The sequence below is a fragment of the Daucus carota genome, chromosome 8 (assembly GCF_001625215.2).
Source record: "Daucus carota subsp. sativus chromosome 8, DH1 v3.0, whole genome shotgun sequence".
Lineage (NCBI taxonomy): Eukaryota > Viridiplantae > Streptophyta > Magnoliopsida > Apiales > Apiaceae > Daucus > Daucus carota.
The window spans coordinates 14,573,356-14,580,902 of NC_030388.2; positions in this window are offsets into that span (position 1 = coordinate 14,573,356).

Below are 7,547 nucleotides of genomic sequence, written 5' to 3' on the forward strand. Positions count from 1 at the left end.
ACAAGGCACGACAAACATGTGCTTTTGTACTGTGGATCACTGGCATTATACACACCACAATATAGCCTTGCAACATCCATTTTTTTTAACACAATAATAATCAATATATCACATGCAAAACAAATACCATTCAAATGTTGTCACAATCAAAATATAAAATGTGAGGCACAAGTTTTGTCTAGGCATTTAGCCTCGCAATGAAATCCAAATATCAATGTCTAAATATGGGCGATTCGAATATTTAACCTAATAATCGAATTTCATAGTGGATGTTGTATACATACAATACTAATGTCATGACATGCAAAAATATATATACTTCACATACCTACTATGGAGTTATAAAAAGTATATGGGAGCTAGACTATAACAATTTTAGAGTCCCTATATTTCGTTGCGATTGGGTAGATATGAACAAAGGGGTTAAGGTTGATGACTTGGGATATACATTGGTTAATTTGAACAAATTAGGATTTTTAAATGATCCTTTCGTGCTAGGGAAACATGTTAAGCAAGTTTGCTACATTGATGATACTCTTGAAAAGTTTTGGTCTCTGGTGTTGAAAGTCCCGGAAAAAAACTTTTATGACAACTGTGATGATGACAATGAAGCAACTGTAGAAATAAAACTTGAGAATGAGCTGCAGTTGCCCGTGTTCCCGAATGTTGATGAAAAGGACGATGAAAATACTAGCTATATGCGAGAGGAAGAAGAATGGATTCAACTTTCATCATGGTAATATATATATATAATTATTTATAGAACTTGAGTCCATGTACTGCTGACTTTTTTCTTTTTATAAGTGAAGCTCATATTATCTACATGTACATCTCGTGAACCCCTTGTTGAGATTACTTTTGCCGTGATATAATCATCATCTAGTTGACTATGAGTTCTCAATTAATTGAGAATGGTGCTGGTTGATGTCTCTTGTTATAATAGATGATGATTTTATCATAGCAAAAATAATCATTCGGTGGACATACAAGTATGGCTAGCTTCTGCTGCAGAAATAGGGCTCGGAGATATGTTATCTATTGCATATGATAAAATTATAAAATTTTCCACATCAAACTTATGCAAATTAAGGTTAATCACTTGTTTTGTGTTTATGGCAGAATTACTAGCATAAGGTGTGGAGGCCTGCAAAATTATGGGTAAGCAGCATGCATGTTACCAAAGGCAGTAAACAAGGATTATAATTCCATTTTCATTGTAATATTCACTACTAAACAACTCTATCTTGTATGTTGAACATTGTAATTTGAAATCTGTCTTGTCCAATTGGAAGTGTTTGGTTTGCCAATTTTGATTTTCTCGTTTGCTAGTCTCTTATACGAATGGCTTATAATTTTGATTGAGGATCTCTAGTTTGTTGTTGGTTGGACCTTTGGTTGATTTAAGGAATTATCTATTGGTTTGGTTTATTCAGATGGGGCATCTTATTGTTTGGTTTGTGTACAAGGTTGGGATATGTAATATGTGAAAGTCAGTATTTTCTTTCATCATTAGTGTATAGATAACGGCTTCTTTTGCTAATCATTTAACCATATTCCCAACACGATTTTCATACGACATTGTTCCCAACTGTTGTATGAACCCTATTATCTCAATGCTAATAACCATTCTCTATGAACTTTGATTTCCATAATGGTATTTCTAATCAATTGTTTGATAGAGTCTAAGATATCAGTTTCAGCAAACCATTGTCTAAATTAGACAACGGAGTTGTCTAAAATTGTTGTCTTAAGATAAAATAAATTTGTGTTAATACAACATGCATGCACTCTTGTGTAAAAGGGTTACAAACAACAGCTCCTAAAATAACAGTTGTCTTAAGATGGAATGAATTTTTGTACATACAACATTCGTGCACCCTTGTGTAAAATAGTTATAAACATGCGGTGAAAAAACAGTTGTTTAAATAAGTCAAATCGAACAGCTTACACAATAGTGTGCAAAATCCAATATACACGTTGTTGGATGGAAACCAAGACAACAGTTTTTTCATAGAGAAGAAAAGCCCGTGGTTTGATTTTTTCGGACAACCGGTAGATTTTCAACCGTTGTCTCAAGACTGTTGTGTGAATGCGAATTTCTTTTAGTGATGGAGCGAACGAAATTAACGCAATCTAAGTAAGTTTTATACTTGTTTTTATTTTTTATATATACTTTGATAGTGGTAATATAAATGGTATGATAGCTAACTTATTTTAAGTAATATTACATTATTTTTTGAATTAATCATACTTGCAGCCTTGGTGAAAGCGTTATAATAGTTAAATATTTTGAGTAAATTTATTTACTTTTATTTTTGGATTTCATTTTTACTCCATGTGTGACCTCAACCATCACAGTTCAGATTTGTATATAGTCGAATAATTGAAAATCTTAGATGGCTTTAAATTATTTTTTCTGGGACCAGGGAGAACTTTGTTCTCTGTTTGAGAATGGAATTAGTAAATTGTATATTTTTTAAATATATTTTTTGCAACCTTATAATCATAGGGTGGATATTCAGTACTAAAAATTCTTTGGTTAGTGTGTGGGCCTCATCTCGTTGGTAATACATGTGATTATCTCCTCCTAGAGTCAGAGTGAAAAGGCAGTTCGAGGCGGGGATATCGGGGAGGAAAAGAATCCCCGTTCGGGGTTCGGGGCGGGGTCGGGGATGGGTATTATATTGGGGGATCGGGGACGGGCATAGCACTCCCCGACCCCGAAATGCCCCCGCTCCCATCCCTAGTCCTATTTCGTCACAAACTAATAAGTCTGTTAGACTTATTTTTTATAGTTTGGCATGGAATTCATTTAACGGCTAAAACCCTTCAACCATGAAACTCAAAACTAGTGAAATTTAAATGCACAAAGTTGGTGCCCTCAAGTATGTCAACCAACAAGATAAGATATCTCATCTTTTGAGAGGAATAGATGCATATATTTGAAATTTGGCACATTCTTGATTAGTATCCTATATATATCTTTGTATATATTGTGTTCATATAAAATCATAATTACAATAGAAACTAACATTAGTCAATTTGAGTCCCTCATTAATTTTGCCAACATCCTCCTCCTACCCTCTCGGCATTGCACATTAGTGCAAACTTAAGATATGGATACCTTACTTGTAGAGCGTTTTATAAAATACCATTTCTATAGTTATTTTAAAATAAAAACCATATATCAGCTACTACCCACCATAATAAAAAATTTAAGGTAAAGAAAGTATTAATCTTCATAGTGTTTTAAATTGAGTGCAATATTTAAGTGGAAATTAGTTCCATGGAGAGTTAAGGCAATCTAAGGAAGTTTTTTACTTTATTTTTTTTATATCTACTTTGATAGCGGTAATATAAACCTATGCTAGCTAACTTATTTTAAATAATATTACATTATTTTTTAAATTAATCATACTTGTAGCCTTGGTGAAAGAATTTTGAGTAAATTTATTTTTACTCCATGTGTGACCTCAACCATCACATCAAATTTCACTCATGATCATTCATCCATATGTAGATATCATGTGGCACAAATTCATGGACCAACTCTTGTCTTCTCCCCGCTCCAAACAAAATGCAGTCTTCAATTGCTCAATCTACAGATTCCCTATTGTTCGAACTGTCTTGAAAGTGCAACGTGGGTATTATATATGTGTTTGGTGAAGTCCAATTAGGAATTTCTAATGAGTTTGAATGATATGAGGGTTTAGTGCATAACAAAAGATTGTTTATCTTTTTGAAATGAGTTGACCAGAAATTAGAGTTGAAGATTGCTTGGTATTCTTATTTTTTTAACAATGATCTTTGCGGGGCCAAGTAGAAAACCATCTATGTACAATCTTTTGGATATAGATTTGTCATGGTCTCTTGATAGACCCTAGAGTAATATTCGAGTGATAAAACAATTCAGATTTGTATATAGTCGAATAATTAAAAATCTTAAATGGCTTTAAATTAATTTTCCCGAGGAGAACTTTGTTCTCTGTTTGAGAATGGAATTAGTAAATTTTACCTATAAGTATATATTTTTTTCAATGGAATTAGTAAATTTTACCTATAAGTATATATTTTTTTCAACCTTATAATCATAGGGTGGTTATTCACTTCTGAAAGTTCCTTGGTCAGTGTGTGGGCCTCATCTCGTTGGTAATACAGGTGATTATCTCCTTCCAGAGTCAGAGTGAGAGGGCAGTGCAGTCCTATTTCGTCACAAACTAATAAGTCTGATAGACTTATTTTTTTGAGTTTGGCATGGAATTCATCTAATGTGTAAAACCCTTCGACCATGAAACTCAAAACTGGTGAAATTTAAATGCACAAAGTTGCAAATATGTCAACCAACAAAATAAGATATCTTATCTTTTGAGAGGAATAAGTGCATATATTTGAAATTTCGCACATCCTTAATTTGTATCCTATATATATCTTTGTATATATTGTGTTCGTATAAAATCATAATTAAAATAGAAAACTAACATTAGTCAATTTGAGTCCCTCATTAATTTTTCCAACAACCTCCTCCCACCCTCTCTGCCTTGCACATTAGTGCAAACTTAAGATATAGATACCTTGCTTGTAGAGCGTTTTATAAAATACCATTTCCATAATTATCTTTAAAAAAAACCATATATAAGCTATTACCCACTATAATAAAAAAATTTAGGTAAAGAAAGTATTATCTTCATAGTGTTTTAAATTGAGTGCATTTAAGTGGAAAGTTCGATAGAGCGAACGAGCTTAAGGCAATCTAAGTAAGTTTCGTACCTTATTTTTATATATATATATACTTTGACAGTGGTAATATAAACAGAGTGCTAGCTAACTTATTTTAAGTAATATTACATAAATTTTTGAATTAATCATACTTGTAGCCTTGGTGAAAGCGCTATGATAATTAACATATTTTGAGTAAAATTTATTTACTTTTATTTTTGGAATTCAGTTTTACTCCATGTGTGACCTCAACCATCACATCAAATTTCACTCATGATCATTCATCCATATATGTCATGTGGCACGAATTCATGGACCAACTCTTGTCTTCTCCCCGCTCCAAACAAATTGCAGTCTTCAATTGCTCAATCTACAAATTCTCTATTGTTCTAACTGTCTTGAAAGTACAACGTGGGTATTATATATGTGTTTGGTGAAGTCCAATTAGGGATTTCTAATGAGTTTGAATGATATGAGGGTTTAGTGCATAACAAAAGATTGTTTATCTTTTTTCAAATGAGTTGACGAAAAATTAGAGTTGAAGATTGCTTGGTATTCTTATTTTTCAGCAATGAATCTGATATGTAGTTGGGAAATAAAGAAAAAGAAAATCAGTTCATCATTATAAATTTCATCTTTTAAGCTTCATGCTTGTGGTGTACCCATTTTAGGAACTAAAACAACTTTGACTTTTCTTATTGACCTTGATAGCAATTAAAAGATCGAATATTTGATCAAATCTCAAACACTCGACAACATAATTTATAGATTTTACTTCTTCCGCCGGACTATTTAATTATAAAATCACTTAGTTTCATTATATATTGTTTCAAGCTATGTTTATATATTTCTTTTACATGTACTTTATATATTCGTTGTGGTTGCAAGCCATTACTATATTGTTAAAACTATCCCATTAGAGTACCTTCCACTACATATGTGACACTCTTCACATTTGTCGGAACAACAAATCTCAACTTTATTTTTGTAGAGAGTCGTATATTAAATGACCTTTTGCATGCTAGATAGAAGATATTTCTCATAGACCTCTAATCGTCAACGCCACATATATCTTTTACACATTTATCAATAATGGCCGGCAAGAGATGTGCTAAAATAGAAATTTTTCATATGTAGGAATGATACTTATTTGAAGACATGAGTGGATCTTGAAAATAAACTAGTGCATGGAACAAGGCCCTACACACCTAGATAGTCATACTCAACACACATAACAAACCTTTAGACAACTTGATATCTCACATTGTAAAAGGTTATGTGAACAATTAGGTTGTCAAATCTTCTCTCATATCATATAAATTGATGACTTTAGCACTGGACAACAACTGTGAAAATTAGTAATGGTGAGGAAAGGTGTGCAACTCTCGCACATAAAGAAACTAATACACTACAACATGTTTGAGTTGGTTTAAGGGATGATTTTCCTATACCAAAAACAATAACGAAACTCTTTACATGTGATAGATTTGATTAAAGGAACCATTAACGCTGGTTTAAAGCAGTACCTTTCCTTCTTGAGATTTTTATGGTTATATTCGAATCTCTAATTTGACGGATTTTTTGAACAATGCTATGCACAAGTATCCTACACTTGTTCAATATAGGTAACTTAAATAATTTAAATTAAATCATATCATGCCTTCTGATCGTGCATCACACAAACTCAATGTTGCCTTACATTGTATTACACTACATGACACGAATCATCAAAGTAGTGGCACATTGTCACAAAACTCAAGAAAACTCAAGGCAAGTTGCCAAATAATTCTTTAACTAGGTAGATAAGTCAAGAAAACACAAAGAACCATGTAGTGTCTTGTTTCATGCATATCAAACCATCTAATGACTTCAATAGATTTTTACAACTGAGGATCTTGAGAAAACTATGTGAGACAAGTTGTTTTCTTTTATATTCTACTTCACCATTTCATTTTTTATTTGATAGAATAGAAAGGTTTTCAGAAGTACTACATTCCAAAAAACCTTTTACTCACATATTCATGAGATGGATCTGAGTAAAAGATATCATGTAAAACTAACTAAAGTGGAGAGTATAGAAATAAATGTAAAACTACAATAAAATTAATGATATCTAACACAAATAAATAATAATATTATTATATTAGATAAATTATGTTGCCCACACCCTTGATACTATCTTAAAAGAAGTTTTCATGATTTTATACATAAAGTCCTGTCATTAGTAGTTTTACCCATCCTTCTAACTTCTCAAAAAAAATAATGATAATAACCTGGTATCCGTAAAAATTATGAATATACATATCACAACCATATGATTCGAGACATTTCAAATTTTCATTAGTAAGAATAGAATAAATTTTTGAAGTAGCACAACTGGAAATTTTGTCCATCAATAGAATAATTACGAATAGATGAACATAACATGTGTACACTCTAATTAATTTGTTTTACATATATAAAAAAACTATCTATTATTTCAAAAAGGAAAAAAACCTTTATGATGGCTAATTAATTAATTTCTCTTACGGGTTAGAAAAAGTTACTTCACCAATACCTCACCATACAATGGGGTGGCAATATTGGACCCGACCCTACAACCCGACACGAATTCGACTCGTAAAATACGAATTCGAGTTGTAGTTTTTCGGGTTCAGGTCGAATTCGGGTTGACCCAATTTCAACCCAGAAAAAACGGGTCATTTTCGGGTTGAATTCGGGTTACCCGAAATTGACCCGAAATTAATATATAATATAAATATTACATTAATTTATATTATTTATATTATTTTTCTAATATTTATCAGTTTAATTCAATAAAAAAAATTTTT